The sequence below is a fragment of the Pangasianodon hypophthalmus genome, chromosome 18, assembly GCF_027358585.1.
Source record: "Pangasianodon hypophthalmus isolate fPanHyp1 chromosome 18, fPanHyp1.pri, whole genome shotgun sequence".
Lineage (NCBI taxonomy): Eukaryota > Metazoa > Chordata > Actinopteri > Siluriformes > Pangasiidae > Pangasianodon > Pangasianodon hypophthalmus.
Window position 1 is genome coordinate 17,644,799 of NC_069727.1, and position 19,200 is coordinate 17,663,998.

General features: G+C 41.5%; 1 protein-coding gene across 3 annotated transcripts in view; it reads right to left on the reverse strand.

Moving 5' to 3' along the window:
- rap1b (RAP1B, member of RAS oncogene family) overlaps positions 1-19,200 on the reverse strand; it is a 57,056-nt gene that overhangs the window by 28,312 nt on the left and 9,544 nt on the right. Inside the window, exon 1 of one of the 3 annotated variants that reach the window (XM_053241635.1) lies at positions 18,466-18,484. The exons of the other annotated variants lie outside the window; for them this stretch is intronic. The gene's annotated coding sequence lies outside the window, so the exon portion shown is untranslated. Of the gene's footprint in view, positions 1-18,465; positions 18,485-19,200 lie in introns of those variants that run through there. 3 annotated transcript variants of the gene reach the window in all.

Genomic DNA, 19,200 nt, shown 5'->3' on the forward strand with positions numbered 1-19,200 from the left:
AGTGGAGAGGATGTAGGTCAATAGACACAAGGGACCAGAGTGTCTCAGGTGTGTTATCTGGAAAGCAGCAGAATCCTGTAGATCAGCTATTATTACAGTCTGTACAAGTAGTTGCACCTATGAGTGATTCATGTCATACACTGATTCATGTAAAACCTTGAACAGGTCATAACACTCCCAAACCCAAGTGGAGTAGCCCACTTGGGTTTGGGAGAAGGCTTTGAATGGAAAAGAGAAGCTTAGCTACGGCTATGAGGCCTGACTTTACATAGATGATATATAAAATTTTCAGAATCTTTTCAACACAATTTCAACAACGTTTCAAGTTAAAAGATCAACCTTCTACTCAAGTTTTGGTTCTAATCATTTAAAAGCTGCTTAAAAACAATAAACCTTTAAAATCTTTTGAAGGTGGAAAACACAAAATAGTTCTTTATTTTTTTTCTGTTTAGGAATGAGGCGGATCGAGAGCCTATCCCGGGAATACTGGGAATGAGGCAGGAATACAGTCTGACAGACACCAGAACAGGACACATACTCACACACTCATTCACACCTAGGAGCAATTCAGAGCAGTCAAACAGGACTGTGTTTTTTTTTTTCTTATAGATGGAAGGAAATCATGTCCAGCTGACACTAGGAGAACATACAGAACTCCACACGGACAGTAACGTGAGCTCAGGAATGAAACGTGGGTACTGGAACGGTGCAGCACCAGCACTACCCATCATGCCACTGTGCCTCCCATGTTGAATAACAGTAGTTCTAATAACAACACAGCGTAACATTAAAACCTTCTGACGACAGAGGGGACAACATTACTAACAGGAAAATCTAAGCAGGCAGAGAGAAATGAAAAACTTGGCGTATGTCTGTGGATGAAACGGCTCTGTTATTCTCAGATGTGCGTCAAGCAACATTAAGAAAACGGAGAGGTAAATGTTTGGTGTGACATGATGTCAGCTCCTCCATTTTTTATCCTGATCAAAAAGAGACCCGAGTTCCACCCACCTGGTTTTTATTGAAGTCACAGGTCAAAGTTTACCTAGATATAGTCATCATGAAGTGAAAATAAAACCTCGACCAGAAGCGAGTTTTACACTTCCTACATCGTTACCCCTTCTCTAAACTGGCTTTTCTGCCAAGTGAATTTTATTCGCATTTAGTCTGACCACTGCTTTAGCTAAGAAAGTAGAAAACCATAGTTTCTCCTGTATAACCATGACAGAAATGCTACAGCTAAACCATAGACTTTGGCACCTCTCTGCTAACTGTCACAGTACATTTGCATTTAGACAGATGCAGATTATGTGGGAATGAATTAAAATGTGCAAACAGCTAAAGGTGCAGCGATGTAACGCATGGTTAGTATCTGTAAGCACTCATAACCTCAAAGTCTAGAGACTACTGACGGTCTGTCTGAGTGTTAGGGTGGTCTAGGTGGTAATATATAGTGGAAATTTCTGATCCTACGTAGTGACGTGCATGAAAAGCACAAAAAAGTGAGTGCAAAATGTTCCGAAAACAAGACGTATAACCTGGGCTAATTTATATAATGTAGTAACAACTTTAAAAATTCTCTAGGTAGGCCTAATTTTTAAAATGTAGAACGACCCTGTGAAACACTTCAAACACAGATGACTGATCTGCTGGCACTAATTTTCAGGTTATATCACTGAGAAACAGACTTCTCAATCTTTTACAAACACTCCCTGACTTTGATAAGGCCCCAAGGAACCAAAAACTGTATATTAAACAGCTGGGCTACACTCATGTTTATGAACTGCTAAATGGATGGGAACATTTCAGTGGATGGTGTACATGAAAACATTTTGAATTTGCTCTGTACACACATTTATGCGCTCTCACTAGTACAGGTGTAAGAAAAAAATGCATTTTTTTTTCCTTCAGGAGCATAAAGTAATTAATCTTAATGGCTGAAGGACACAGTGTGACTGTAATCTCACCCAGTTGATAAGGCCAAACCAAGAGAACAAGCAGAGCTCAGGCAACCTAACTGACAGCTAAATAATTCCAGCCTGAAATCTGACAGAAAAACAGAGAGCAGGAGCCTCAGATGAAGCGATCACACAGCAAGCCCTGAACAAGCTGCTCAGCTGACCGTGCCAGTAGTCAGCTGAGCTCCGGGGAAGAGGCACGTACCAGTGCTGAAGCAGCCTGGGCATGTTAAAAGGACTGGCACGAGACACTACTGGCATCAGCGAGAGAGAGAGAGAGAGAGAGAGAGAGAGAGAGAGAGAGAGAGAGAGAGAGTTAAAAGCAGGCTGCAGCTCAGCTGTACGACCACATGCATGCATCAGACAGAAAGCAAGAGCCACAGAGAGAATGCAAATTAGGCGAGTTGAGACATAAGGCAGATAAATCCGGGAACCTCTTCTGGCCCTGACATTTTGTGATGCCTTAATCTGAATGTTCAACCGATTGTCTGTGTCTTTGCCCTCTCCTTAATGATCCTTGGTTAATGGGAGAGAAAAATCACCTAGGTGGTTCAATGTCACTTGATTCAGATCCAACCACAAGCGGATAAATCTCCGGCCCAGGCGTCTGGACCATGCAGAATACACATCCAAATTTTCATTCAAAGATACATGGTGGAGTTTCAACACGCTGTTGATATAACGGTCACCGGAGCTTTTCATTTAGTAAAACTTTTCATTTGGTATGTTTGTTTAAACACAATCAAGATATTTCTCAGCGCCGTACTAAAAATATTACAGGAAATTGCAACACAAAAGCAGTTCTATAACTCTAATGTTAGCATAATGATGCTAATTACGTTGCATGTAGATCTCTCATCAAAAGACGTGGAAATGAAGACGTTAGCCAGACTCATATGTCTTGACGTGCGATAAGAGAATGCTGCAGCACATAGCCATAATGTTAGCCAAAGAGTTTCTACCTTTTTGTCAAGGGTGCAAACACGATATGCCTTATCACTAGAGACATTATCAGGAAAGAATAAATACCATGGCTACATAAAGTCGCCCCTCCCAATGATTCAAGCACTAGCTTATTTTCCATAGTGTGCATTAATGTACATAATTAGCTTCTCGTAGTTAATTCGGCCTCCGGGCAAGCATATCATGGGACTGGGCTTCACTTCACTTCGCTTCCCCAGTGGGCTAGCTACTTCATTTATGATCAACGTAAAACAAGTAGAAATGTGTGTTATTGCAATTGTATTTGCAGCCATGTTATTACACGTCTGTTAAATTAGGGTGAGAATGAGATTATCTCAGTTGGAAAAAAATGCACAGATGCAGGCTTGTGTAGAAATTCTACTCAACCAAGGATTGACGCAGGAAGTCAAATGACACCAGAGACCTCACTCTACCATGTTAGATTAAAGCTGTAAGGAAGCTGATAGTAACTGTCATTGATGGATTGGGCCGTAGGGAGAGGATGGGAAATGAAGGCTGGTGTGGGGAAAAACGGGGGTGGGGTCCATTCTCACATTTCAGACCTTAAAGTATTCCCTTCCTCAGCCCAAGTCATTTAAGGATGCAAGCAGAACACTAGAGTAAATCGGTTTGGGCTCACATGGAAAGGCAATAGTCTAGTGCACAGGTTCCCAACCCCGGTCCTGGAATATTGCGTGTCCTGCACATTTTAGTGTTTCCCCTTCTCCAACACACCTGAATAAACTAATCAGGTAAGTCACAGCCCTTCCGGTGCTGTAGTGTGTGTTAGAGCAGAGAAAACACTAAAATGTGCAGGACAGGGGGGTACTCCAGGACCAAGGCTGGAAACCTGCCGTCCAATGGTCTTGCCACAGCAGGGACTTTCAGACTCGAAGCCCTGTTGATTGTAATGTTTTGGGAGTGAACATTACAGCTTGTTTGCAATAAATACAGACAGTGAAAAAAATGCAGTATGTTCTGCGAGGTCAAGAGGGCATACATTCCTCCAGACCACAGTGAATCATTTGTTACACAACAGGCAGAGATGGATGGTGACTTGTCCAACAAGGCAGTTCCTCCACTGCATCTCTCTCTCTCTCTCTCCATCTCTCTCTCTCTCTCACACACACACACACACACACACACACACACACACAAAGTGCATAGTGTCAATAACCTGTAGAGTGTACTGGTCACCAGTCAATAATATGTAACTGTTGCAGGGATGACCTATATTGGTGCAGTGGTGGCTCAACAGTTTAGGCTCTGGCTTACTGATCAGAAGGTCGGGGTTCAAGCCCCAGCACCAAGCAGCTTAACCCTATCTGCTCCAGGGGAGCCGTATCGTGGCTGACCCTGCGCTCTGACCCCAGATTCCTAACAACTGGGATATGCGAAAAACTATTTCACTGTGCTGTAATGTATGTGAGACAAATAAAGGCTGCTGCTTCTTCTTCTCTGACTAAAATAAAGAGGGATCCATATAGCATTTAGCAATCTGTGCTTGCTCTAGCCAACCGACAAATCCGAGACACGCCATCGGCGGCCCTGATTCCCAATCAATAGTGCCCTGCCACTCTCACACTGGCCAACAGCTGAGCCCATTACACTTTTATCATCCCTTCCATTTCCATCCAGCAGCCACTATTCCCGCAGTCCTTGCGGGATCCCAGACAGCAATTAGAAAAGCGGATGCTCACCAGGATGGAAGCTTTAGGCACGGGGAGATGAGAGCGGACCCTGCTGCTAGGAAGTCAACAGAGGCCAAGTCCCACACGGTCTTAAAGACCCCCCTTGGTGTTTTCCGGTGCTATTGACCCTCTCGTTCGCAGTGCCAGAGTCGCAGAACGCCTCTTTAATGAGGAATGGGGAGGGCCAGCTGTTAAACCATCACTGCCTCAGGCCAGGTGGGGTTGCAATAAATATGCAAGACGATCATGGTCACTAGGCAACAGGACGAGCAACAGGATTGGAGAAAGCTGATCAGTAAGCTGTTAAAAAAAAAAAAAAAAGGTTGGAAAGTAAAGGAAGTGACCTCACAGCAGGAAGGGGGTTTGAAGTTATGCCTTAATCACTGACTAAAGATCAAGTGCTCTCCATGCAGCCAGCCTGTCTTAGCTCCTCTTCATGCTCTACCTATTAAACGAGTGTTTAAAGCTGATCTTTGCACAATGCACTCTCTCTACCAGCATCATCATCAGCATCACTTATCATTAGAACTTCTTTTTTTCTCCTTTGTACATGCTTTATGATTACCCACCTGCAGTAGTTGCATCCAAAATGCATCTAGCATCTTCTACTATGATATCATAACATTTCTCCAGGAAATAAATAAATAAATAAACAAGTTTTGCAATGGTGACACTTTATAATGCCCATGTAAGAAGGGCCAAGGAGACTCTCAATACCCAGCGGCTCAGTCTCATGCCACAAATGAGATATGATGCTCCTAACCCCATAACCATTTGGCATGTCCATAGAGACAGGGTTTGTCTAGTTCCAAGTAAATGAAGAAAAATGCACAGGCATAACGTATCAAGTAATACACAAGTTAGGCCAACAATGATAACACTAACAAACACTGGACCAGGAAGCACAAATGGCAGTCAGCAGAAAAAGAGCTTAGATAATGACAAGCCTGCCACTTATTATGTAAGAAATAAACGATAGGGAAAGCAGCATTCCTTAAGAATTTTTTCCAACAATAAGACCTCAGGCTATAATAATTGGACGTGAGCCCCAGCAATTAATTGTTTGTGAGCAACGTTCTATACTAAGACACTAGGACAGCTCATAAGCTGATCACATACATGATCACTTTGGCATTATTATTATTATGATAATGATAATTTGGTATTATTCATATTAATACCAACACACATGGCAAGGCAGTTTCAATGTCAGATAATGAGAACATTTGTAACTAGCCAATTTGTGCAAACGCATATCGAATGGTGTGAAAAAGCCAAGTTTTCAGTTTTTGAAAATGTATACTAGCCAAAGAATGTGTGTGACATTACAAAAGGTCATGATTAAAGACCAGGAATGATGAACCGTTACAGCCCAGGATTCTACATCAATAATAGTGTCACATTAGGGCTAAGGAAGCATGCTGGCCTGGGGTCACAGTTCACCACACCTCAATTTGTCATTCTCTAATTATAAATGTAAGACGAAGTATAGCTTTCAGGGATGAATAAACTATTACAGCAAGCAGAAAATCAGCACGATGATTTCTTTATGCATCCTGAACAGAGAATAAGGCCACCTTAAAACAATGGACCAGATTTTGAATGATTCACTGTGTCGCATTTGGGACACTGGTAATGACAAATGAGTAAGGGTCAGCCCATGTCACAGCAAACCTGTGAATTCCCCAGACAGCAGGCAGCTAAATTTTCCTTTCTGCAGACACTCTGGGGCCTGACTTCATCACCCATACCAAAACCACATGTGGCCTGGACTCTGAGACCCTGTCAAAGCAGCTAGCGTAGGCACAACATTATTTCCCATCATACAACTGAACAGGAGCCATTTAGGTTCACTTCAGAACACAGACCTTCACTTATCTAAAGTCATTTAAAGTCATTTGTATCCTTAAATACATATTCCCTGTGGAAAGTCGCTGCACACTTGGCCCCGACAGTCCACCCACATGGATTAATGTTTACACCAATCAACAGCTAAAGATTTTCCATTTTAATGACTCGTTTTGGAATATTTCAACTTCAGAAAAGGTGAAGCCTTGTTTGTACAGTGCCTACACTTATCTATAACAGTGTGAGTGTAATAGCTCAGTTGCAGTTCTCCCACACAGTATAAAAAAAAAAAATGCACATAAAGAAGCCCATGAGACAAGCAGCACAAGTCCAATATTCAACTCAGAACCTAAACACTTCTCCCCAATCACTGTCCGCACTGAACTGAGAAACTTTTGCACACTGGAGATTTAAATCTCAGCTCTGCTTCTCCGCCTTGCTCGAGTGTGGAGTGATAAATATCCTCCTATGTACTAAGATACACATTCACTGAAGAGGAGAGCAACAATACCTGCTACGGTTTTGTTTTTTTAGGCCTGCTAACACTTGTGTCAGAAAGGATGATAGTGTGCTGGTGGAATGTAGTTATCCACTCTGATTTCCTTTTTTCCCAGTTATTAATCCATGAACAGCAAAAAGAAAAATGGTACTATAGGACTGTCTTGAGGGTCTTCCATGAATGAGAACATGGGTGTTGGCCACGCTTTGGCGAGAGGAAGTCTGAATGACGACATGCTCAAAACATTTTTTCCAAGTGTTTAACAGTGGGGGAACAGCATTAGCCCTGAGATTGTCTGGCCTTAGATCATCTTTGGACAATAACAACATGCAAAAGAGAAGAGACTAAGAGAGTAATCCATTCACCAGTATTAAAGAGGTTATACTCCTGGTTGAGAAGATGCTACTCATCTACATAACAGTCTCAAACAACTCACACTACACAAGCACTATATTTACTAATGAGCAACTCAAGAAATATGATCACTACTGAGCTAGATTGCTATAACTGAGTTTCTTCCGGCTCAACATGTAAAACATGCACCGTGTTCCTCTGGGTGGCTGCTACGCACTTACATTTACATAGTCCCTTGCTGTACAAGGCACAGGATGGTTTGCTCTGAATGGTCTTGATGAATATGCATGCAAGAAATCGTAGTTTGAGAAGGCTGTCCTTGACGTACCATGCTGGAAAAATATGCAGAAACATTTTTTGATTCGCTTTCTTGATCATGTAGCCTTGATGAAACACCAAATATAAGTGTGATGCAGGAAAAAAAACAAAAAAACATCATTTTTATGAAAGAGTGAAAATTGCTGATGCAGATTTATCAGTAACACTTTTTCTAATGTTTTCAGCTCCTGATAAAGATGAGAGCAAGCTGCTCCTCACTAAGTGCTCAGGCACTGCTTAGTTATAAACAGCCTGCGGTCACTGAAAGAGCATTCACAGTGCCACGTCGTATTATTGGTGACATGAAACGGTTGAATTACCTTCATCTATTGCTTCAAAATGTGTTACATGACTACATTAAAACGGTTTATTCCACTAAGTGGGGAGACTACTCTCTACCTTCCTTCTCTATCAGCCCCTCTCCCTTTCTCACTTCTCCCCCTGACCCAAAACTCTGCTCATGTCACCATCAAATTGGAAACAACACACTACTTTGTCTGGGCAGATTTAAAAAAAACAAAACAAAATGCATTCTTTTAATAGAAAAAAACATACTTGGGCGGTCATCAAATTATCTAGAGTAGGCGATCCACTTAATTACACTTTGACAGCAAATATCCATATCTTTACAAAACAATAACTTAGGGTGTATAACCAGCATGACAAGCTCACACAGACACTACTATAGAGGTGGTCATTTTCCTGCCATGAGATCAGCAATACCAGGCAAAGAAGAAAAGAAATTCTGCAGCAAAATTCAGTTAGCAGTCAAATGATGGAGAATTCACAACAGCACACCTAATCATCGGCCCAACTAGAATACCAGGGCAGTGACAGTGGATATAAGGGTCATGGTTAATTCAAGGTCAGAGTCTTTTGCTTGGAAAAATATTACTGGGTCCTGGCTTCCTGTACGTCAAAATTATACTATCCTCCAGCAAATAAGATCAGTCCACTCAGAGCGGAAAATACAGGCTAGTAATGTTGCCTTGCTAAGTAGGAACACTGCAGCCATACCAGCATTAGCAGATACTGTATCTTCTTAAATAAAGGATTGGGATTAGTTGATCCTCAGGTGGTGTGACGTGTGTTTTGGATACCTGCAACTGTAACACTGAGGGTTATTAAGAGGAACATCACACATTCTTGGTTTATTTACAAAGTTCTATCTGTCTTCCACTTTGAAATCCTGGGATTCTGTCTCTGGTTGACGGCATGAAGATGGTAGGAGACTGATGGGATGAGACTGATGGGATGAACGCTCTCCTGCCACTTGTTGACGATGGCATGAAAACGGCTCAAGACTGATGTGATGAATGCGTTCACTTTAACTTCAGGGAACTTACACTAACAGAGCCACTAAAGGGCACAAGTGCTAGTCATATTCCATTATGTCTGAGTGACATCCAGAGACTATGTTTCCATTATGACACTGGCTAGATTTCGAGGGATTTGAGTAATGTGTGTGTGTGTGTGTGTGTGCGTGTGTGAGTAATAAGAGAGAAAATGAACGCTAAAGATTGCCGATAGCTCATATTTCAGCAGCAGCTTGGGGCCACACGCATGCCTCTACATGCAGAGGGAGAAACATCCTCCTGTGCAAATCACAGCCTGCAGAGAAAGGTTTAGGATCTCTAGCCACGCCCGATTGGAGACTCGTTAAAACAGATACCTACCGACTTGTTTGGGCAACAGAGGAGGTCAGGGCAGAGAGAAAAACTTCTGTAAACTCAACACAGCAGCAATGTATTATACTCTACAGTTTTGTACTCCAGCCTTACTGACCTTTTCCAGCCTCCAGCAAGCAGACAAAGAGAAATAGAAAAAGACAGTGAAAGGAATACATCATCCCAACACTGGGTTTCAGCATGAGGCGTGCGGTTTTACAATGAGACGCAAACAGCCAAAATACTTGGAATTAAAAAAAAAACTACAGACTTGACAAAGCACAGATTTCCCTCTACAGGAACTTGCACAATCAAACTCCCAGCCCCAACTTTGAAACTTCAGTCTCTCTAAAGTAAAGCAGGGGGGGTGACCAGATGTGAGAACTAGCCAACACACACACACACACACACACACATATATATATATACACACCTTTTTTTTTTTTTTTTTACAGCATACGTCAACTCAGTCTTGTGACAACCAGGTGCAGGAAGGCACAATAGACAGTTGTGGTCAGGGACAAGATAATGCACACAACAAACAGTGTGTTCATAGAAACATGAACAGTGAGGGCAACACTGGGGCTGGGCAATAAACCTTATTTTCAATAACCTATTGTTGAATGTCTTTGTGCTGTGCTTTTATTTCCATATTCAACCAACGAGGAAAAAGGCAGTAAAATAACTATGTGCTATGAGGGGAACTGGTGAAAAATGGCACAACATCTCTCAGCCAATCAGATCGATCTCTCAGTCCTTAAAACAAATCCCCAAAATTGAACATTAATGGGTAAAGGTATAGAGAAAGGACGTAGGGTCGCACTGCTCCACGCTCCACAGTGCTGCATGTTTTGGTTGCTCAGAAATCGAACTCAGGAAAGTAAAAAGTGAGCCAGGTGGCTAGTTAAATGTGTTAATACAGACAAAGAGAAACAAACAAATATGTGATCATGTACCACATCATGATCAAAACCACATCAAAAAAAAATAAAAAATTGTTGGCGAGATTCCGTCCACAAATTGCGTGTAAAAGGTATCTGAGACTAGCTAGCATCTTCATTTTCCCCTGACATGTTTAACTACAAGGTGATTTATTTATAGCAGTGTATAGAGTTGTGGTACGTGACAGGTTTGCACTGGACTTTATCTTGCTCAGGTTTATCAGAGTTTCCGCATACAATTCGTGCATGCTAATTAATCCTCCTACTAAAAATCGCTCTACAGTCATCCCAATGTGTGGAGTGCAGCAGGCCGTAGGCTTTATAAGGAGTCGTGTGCATTACAGCGGCACACGTTATGGTGCATAACACATTAAGTTTTTTTCTTTTTCTGGCTGTTGAATCTACTTGTCATCTGGGCAACTATGAATAAGAAAAACTAATACCCCGAACAGGAAACCTGCTGCTCCACCACTGGATCATGACTCTGAGCAATGCTGAGTCAGTTATGACAGTCTACAATGTTTCTACAGATTATCAGATAAGATTCTGGATGATTATGAACATATTATTAAGAACTACTATGTGGTGAGTAAAGATATTTGCTCATTTCCAATGTGAAGACACTACAGTTTGCGCTTAAGACTTACATTAAGGTTAATCTGGATGTTCTTTTTCTCTGTTTCACTGTAAAGTTAAGACAGATTGGCTTTCTTTTGAGATTTTTCTTAAAATTAAAGTTACAAGAAAAAAAAATCTAAAAATAATAATAATACTTCATTTTGATTGATCTGTATTCTTCTACAGAATGTCATATTTACATTTATTTTTTAAATGAAAAATGTCAGAAAACTGAATGGTACCTGTCCTTGATGGATATATTGAAGTTGTACTGGAAAATAAAACATAAAAAAAAGTCCAATATCATAATATTCTCAATAAACTTGGCAGGATATTGAGGCTACGTCCAACCTGGAGAAAACCGACTGCATGGCCTGTAGAGGGGCCTCGTCTGACTTCTGACACAAGGAGACAGGAAGCTGGTTCTGGTAGAGATTAGGGCCTGAGGCACTCGCCATGCCTTAGGCCACCTTGCAGAAACGGAAACCACACGGCCCTGCCTAATAATCATCAACTAACGCCCTCTCTGAGATGTCTGCGTCAGTGTCATATGACATCTCTGTAACACAGCTGGGAGCACGATGAGTTCGCATGTACTCTTTTACACTCTATACGCCCAGAGGAAACCACAAACACAGTGACATCCCATCGATCAACAGGCAGCTCCCTTGTCTCAAAATTATGCTGACTCAAAGAAAAGGAAAAAGATTAGTTATATCAAAACTGCACAGAAAAGAAAAGAACAGACTCTAAAGAGCAGAGAGTTTGTATGGATAGGCTTGCTGTGCACGAGCACTGTGCTCACTGAGAGCTACATTAAGGGCGTTTTCACATGTGGTTTAAATACTCGAGATTTGGGGAAGGGCGTCATTATCGCATAACTTTCAGTCAGTCCAAACCGCAGATCAATTCTAATTTTTCTTCTTAAATTTTGTGCAAGGTGTGAAAGAATAGGTACACCTGCGTATTGCACTTAGTGTATATTTTGATAATTGATGTATTAATTTTTTGTTACTTTGAAGATAAGGCTGCATGATATTGAAAAAAAAACACGATACGCGATAACTCAGTACAATAATGCTATACGTGTGTAAAATCAATTAAAATTATATATTTATTCATTTAAAAAATGAAAATGACATAACCAGCATACATGTTTCGTGTTCTTTTGAGGAAAAGAAAGCATTCTCTGCTCTCTGCGTCACCCAAAACGTTAACTTTTTAAACTTTTCGAAGAATTAAAATCATTCAGTTATCACAAGCCCTTGTGATATGCATATCGTGATATTTACATTTGTGATATTTTGATAATTTCGATATATTGTGCAGCCCTATTTGAAGGTTTGCTAAAGCCTACACCATGGGTGCTCATTACGTCGATCTCAAGACAACCACTGGTCGATCTTTTTAATAGGTCAATGTAGAACCCTGGGGTGTGAGAGTGAGGAGGAAGAGCGAGGAGGAAGAGCGAAGAGACAGAAGAGAACATTTTTGCTGAGCTCCGGGCTTGTGTTTATTCAGTCCACACTTTTCAGTGCACTTTCAAATACTCAAGAAACCCAAAACAACTCAACTGAAAAGGGTCTGTCCCGGACACGCAGCTTTCGCTCCGTCACGTTCACGCTTCGCGGCGTGTGCGTGTCTCGCAAGCTCCGCCAGCTATATCGCACGCTCTCTCCTTGGTTACGGCAGTTACTGAACGCACAAACAAACATAAGTAGACTGGCGGTAGTAAGACACAGGTGAGAATCATCACGCGTTACCTGCCGGTTGGCCCCGCCTCCTCTCTGTTCACCACTGGTGCTTGACCACGCCCCCACTGCTGTATATTACTCTTGCAATTTCTTTGAATGAAAATTGTTTGCATAACATTATCTGAATAAAAACAAAAGCTATTCGAAAATATTTTTCTGTAGAGTGTATGTGCATATTCTACATGGTGGATCTTATGATAATAATAATATGAAAAAGTAGATCTCGTCACAGAAGTGTGAGCACCCCACCCTAAACAAACGGTTCAGATGAACCAACACTTTAAAGTTGCATTACAGTAGAGAATGACAAGTCGCTCGAGTCGCTTGCAGTTTGTCTCGTTAGTGTGCAGTGAGCGCTGCCGTAGTGGTTCGTGGGCGTTTACCGTCCGTCCAGCGTTTTCAGTTCTGATGAGAAAGGGTAGTAGCTAAAATGTATAGCTTATAGCACGCGACTTACTACAGTATACAATTTATTTTTGTTTAAAATGTATTCTACTGTTTTAATAAAGTAAAAAAACAAAAATTAAAAATTGGTTATTGATTAGCTATGTGCTATTAGCTTTATTAGCAGATTAGCAGCTCAGGCTAACTGTACTGGCCACAAACACTCCAGAGGCACCACCACATACCTATATATATATATATAACACATCTTCTTCTAACTAGTTAAACACAACTTAAATACCACATTAATCAGTGTGACACTGGTTGTTTGAGTTACATGTCAGGCTTTTTACTAGCTATTAGCAGATTAGCAGCTCAAGCTAACTGTACTAGCTACAAACACTCTCCAGACACCAGTGATCTCTGCTACTTCCTTCCCAGTTTTATTTTTCTTCATAATGTCTCTACGTTCATTTACTGAGACATCATATATAACAGGAAAAAACGAAACCATTGTTATAAGTTTTTAAGTTTTTCTTCCATTTTTTTCGAGTCAGGCAGGAACTAACGATGTAGGAGAAGAAATTAAATAACGCTGTAACACAAACCATACGACTGGTCCGAGGAAACATCCGAGCCAAACACTTGGACTGATCTGTATTATACCTTATTTGCATAAAGTTGAAAAACTATCAGCATCATTCAGTCGCCTGTCGCTCACTAGTGTGAATGCAGGGGTACGTCAAAGCTGCTCACCTGTACACAAAGTCATCATTTATTTACCCATCTGAAACAGGAAGTAACATTACAATTTCAACCAATCACATTGTTTGACGCCTGGCTCTGGGATTAGATCACTCATTTGGCTTCGCTGATCAATCTTTTAGCAAAGTAAACCGAACTTACAATCCCCACCACGTTTACAAAAGTTTTGCTAACGCTGATTTTCTTCGTATTTAAACCGTGAATGACTAAGTGCGCTCAAGGCACAGCTGATGCGCATTTAATGACTGCCACAAAACTCCATAAAAGCCAGTGCTCACAGAGCTGAAAATGTCAAAATGGTGACTGAATGGTGAAAGAGCACTGTGTGCTAAATCTTCCAGTAATGCAGCTCAGCCACTGCAGTGCTTCAGCTACCGTGGACACACACTAACAACTCCTCCTTTCATACGGCCCAATTTCTTCTGTCCTCATTGAACAGCTAGTCTTGATATTGTAATCCATATACAGAATAGCAGGCCAAGTATTACAATTTTACAATTATTACAAACTCAGGGCAATTATATGATCAATCGAGGTTCATATCAGCGAATCTCCTTATGCATATATTTACCCCGAGGAGCTCTTGCAAGATGCACTTTTTTTCCCCAAACTAACTAGATTTTCACACATACCACATTTCTTGTGTAAATACTCCTGTGATCAATTTACATACTCAAACAAACCTTCAGTGCGAGCGGCCTCGGGCGCAAAAAAAAAAAAAAGTGCAAGCGTGAAAACACCCTGAGATGGTGAAGTGTCTCCTCCCTCCGCTGTACGGAAAGCAGGAGAGCCGAGCTGTACAGATTATTTTTTCTTCATTCCAGTATGCAGGGGAAATCTCTCAGGCTTTACCTCTCTAGAAGCCTCTGGCTCTGAGCCAGGCCACATAACACACTGACCTGCAGAGTGTGAACTGAAGGAGGTGGCAGGAAGAGAGCACGAGAGAAGGAAAGCATGGATAAATGAAAGAGAAAAAGAACAGAGAGATAGAGAATGAAGAACAGGACAACTCATGTCTGTGTGTACTTTGTTCTGTCTTGCTGTATCCTGCTGACACCCATATGTGTGTGTGTGTGTGTGTGTGTGTGTGTGTGTGTGTGTGTGGCGCACACATGTGTGTGGAAGCATGCCAAACATAGCAGAGCATGTACACACAAATCTCTAAGATGACGTCATCAGAGGGAATGTGACCATACATGAGTTAGACAGGGTTCCTCTCTCAAAAGCTAATCCTGCTTCAGATCCAAGTTAGAGCACACACACACACACACACAAAACCCTGAAACTCAAATCCACTCAGACAAGAGACGAGCTTGGTAATCGATAGCCCTACAGTGCGCTGCATCACTGTGCAAAGCAAGACACCATGATAAAGCCAGTGGAGTAAACACGCAGGGAAGTTTCCACGCCGAGGTTAAAGAGCCAAGACACATTAATGTGTGACAATTTCAATTAGTCTCTTTAAAACTCTAAATGAGGTGCCCAAGGTAACGAAGGGTTTCAGACTCATTATGCAGTGCTTTACATGGACTTCTTTTCACATCAGCACATCATCAACAAGTGAATTATCTATTCCACTTCAAATGGATTAAGCATTGTATTATTCTTCCCTAAATACTCAGGTGAGGATCACAGTTTGAGCAGTATTCCTAACGCAGAAACACTTCCTCAAGCCAACAGCTGCATGGGCCGGGCCTTCGGAAACAGCTCACGCTTAACTGACTCAGATTACATACACACGCTTGGGTCACATTAAATTCATACAAACAGAAAGTATATACTGCTGAGCATAATGGTACTACACTGGAAGCACATGTTATATCTTACGGGAAAAGCCTGCAGTGATCTGGTGTGATTAAATGGGGGATTTGAGGACCTCATCTTGGCAGTGACATTCTAGAGTGGCATTTACACGCACACCCTGATTACGTTAGCCTTCTGCTGAGCAAGATAATGAAAAGATTCTGTATGAAGCTATTAGAGAGGGATTAATAATGAACAACTCTGCTTAAAGGGCAGCACTATCGAAACTTTAAAATAGTGGTCACAACGGAGCCTCCTTCCAGAAATAAATGCCGTCATATACGTGAACATTCTCCTGAGTGGCACAACAGAAAAGCATTCAGCCTTCTGAATCCAGATAATGCTGAAAACATCTATAGCTGGGATCCCAAGAAAGTAAAATTAGCCATGATCTCTTGGTAGGAGGGATGGTGTTACTGCCAATCAGAGGGACACTAGCCAATCGTGGGCATATGTGAGAGCTCATGTATGTGGAAGAGGGCAGTTGGCGCTTTCCTGTGAGTGTTCAGCTGCATTGTGACGTAGCAGCAGTTTGAAAAGAAGCAGTGTCTGGCTTCACGTGTCTGAGAGGAAGCACGTTACTCGCTAGCCTTCACCCTGCCCAGTTGGTACCTGTAGTGTGATAGCGGAGAGCTAGATAATGGGTGGGCAAATCGGCAAATAAACAAATTAGGAGGAAAAAAAAAATGAAATCCTAATACGCAAGGACCTCCTTCCTTCTTACTCTCGGCACACTCTAATTTTAGAGGACTGGGTTCAACACCTATTTTAAGGTTTTCCAAAAAGAGGGCAGTGTAGCAGTTCCAGACTTCCTGCAGGGCCCCTATAAGTACTCAGGTAATGGCAAATGTATATAAAATACAGGGTTAGTCTGGCCTGGTGAGAGTAAAGCAAACACTAACAGGACTCCCTAACGGTAAAATTAGGATGAGAGTTGAGAGTTAACTGAACACAGGTGTAGGACTTAATTTCACTCCTTATTAAAGCCTGCTTTATACACTAAAACTAAAAGCCTGTGCAGGGGTAGTACAACTACAACAATGCACTGACATTGCATTGCATCGGATCTCGCCAAGTGTGATTATACGGGATGCGCTTCTGAGAAGCCAAAAGATTTAAAACATGAATAGGTGGCAATGTTGAAGCTCTTGGTTCCGATGCAAAGCATATGCAGTTATTTACTGTGGAAATAGCACAACCATTAGAATAGCACACTCAGCATCTGGTACACTTTGAAAGTCAGACTTGACTCTAGACCAAACAATTTATAGCTGGGGGTCCAGAGAAGCAGGTTCACTGAAGTACAAAGAAATAAATGAACACACACCAGCACAACATCGCCAGGTCACAACAGCATCAGCAGCACACCAAACACCAAGAGACTAAAGCCAGAGTAACGAACAGTTGAACTCAGGTTCAATAAGTTTAATAAAGAAAAAAGTAATAAAAAGCAACATTTTGCAAAGTACAGGGAAAACAAGAATATGTTCCATTTATAGTTCCAGGAATGAAGGCTATTAAGCACTAAATTGCCTTGTATTTGAATAAATCAACTACAGTGAACAATGGTTATTGTGCAGAAAATTATTAATGTCACTGAGTTATTGTCAGTGCAGCTGGAATCAGAAGAAAAAAAATCAAATGCGACTGATTCAGGAGATACAGCATGTTTTTTTCCCCCTAAAAAATACAGGAATGATTAGCTCACTTTTTAGACAAGCTTCTCATAAACCTTCAATCTCTCCCAAGTGATGCAGCAGTGGGAGTCTCGTCACGTCACTGTGAGAGAAACCCAGCAATACATTTGGACAGGTCAGGCGACGTTTGAGCTAAAACATAGCTGCATAGTGTAATGCAAGAAGACATGTTAATCCCCCCCAATTGATTGTGTGCCTTAGAAGCTAGTAAAACTCCCACAAACCTTCAAGTAACTGATTTTAAAGGAAAACACCATCCTGAAACACATTAAAGAAGTTTATAGTGAAATGTTTGTTGTGTGTTTAGTGATTCTGGTGCTAATATGCTGGTTGGTGCTGTATTTTCATTATTCCTGTGAAAAGCTAGCAGACATCACAGGGAGACATTGATAGTGCAGTTACAATGATGCTTAACGGAAGAAAGTTTCCTAACATAAGGAATAACAGTCAGGTTTCACTATTCACTACTAAAAAAATTATATTCAATGTCATATTAATGAGAAATCAAAAGTAGTAGCATATGGAGACAGCAAGCGCAGGACTCAAAGTTCCAGAATGCAATGCGGCTACACAATGATGGCGCTGATGGCAGGATTAGCATAAAAGCTTTCGAACCGTTTGTGTTTGAGCAGAGTGTACAGATGAGGAAGTAAGAGAATTGGACAGACTAAAACATTAAAGCACTGCTGCATTGCTCTCTTTAAGCAAAGATGCATTCCCACTGGCACCACTAATAAGCTTGCAGTTGAACAGCATTATGGGTAATGTAGGAAATTAAAATAGACCAACCTGTTCATGAAACAAGTTTAAACTGAAAACATCATCGCAGAATCGAAACATTAAATAAATCTATTGCACCATTGATTATAAATAGTGCTATGCAAGTTGCTCATGCTGGATTTTTCCTTTAGAAGGACACAGAGAACGCCTCCCGAGTCTCGCTACAGAAAAGCTTTTCCCCCGTCGTCTGGAGACTGTGAGTTCAAATCCAGACAATGCCAGAGCCATCTGTGGCCAGGAGTCCAAGAGAGCAAAATTGGCCATGTTTTCAGAGTGGGAAGAAGAAGATGCAGAGAAAACATGCACAACCACAAGGAAAAATAAAATCTATGAACTTCCCTAGGGCCTTTGAGGGCGCTGGGAATATTTTGCTTCCCAAGCTCTAATACAGCAGTCCTTTCGACCAGCCATGCTGAACATCTTACCTGCTTTACGCCTTAGACTAGCAGAGACAGCTGCACAACAGCCCCAAAGGGAACTCCAATCCTGTGGAATCAAAAGCATCCATATTCAAGCTTACATATCCCTGAAGTCACACTGAATACCTCTCTAGCAGAGCAGAAACACAGCAGCAGCAATTACACAAAGGCCTCGATATAGCCAGGCAGCCAAAGCACAGACTGTGTGCCACAATGGTACGGCTCGGTAAAAAGGACATGAAGCTTAGTGGGCTATTTTTAGAACTCTTGTTCAAATGACACAATTCTCTCAAATAGCATGAAAAGGCAAGCAAGATTGACCTTGCTGTGCTTCATAATTCCTTTCACTTCTCTGCTACCAGTTTATCAAGAAAGTAAAATATTTAACACTTAATTTTGGATTTCCCACAGTATAATTGTTACTGTGTTTCTACTGCACAGTACACTATAAGTCCCTAGGGTCTTCAGTTTTCACCCGTACCCTGCTCTCTGACCCCAGCTTAGCTCCTCTTTCCAGGTGCTCTGATTCTAAACATCTCTATACCTTCAGCACTGAGACCTTCCAGATGTCAAGCTGAAATTTTTAACCGTGGGTTCCTTGAGATATTCAAACATGTTCCTGAAGAACTCTGGCCAGATGAAAAGCATGAACCAAGTATTAGAGCGTGTTTATCTTTCGTTGGATGGCAGAGCGCTCACCACAGAGCCAGAAATACCACGGATTCTGCGTAATCTGTCAGA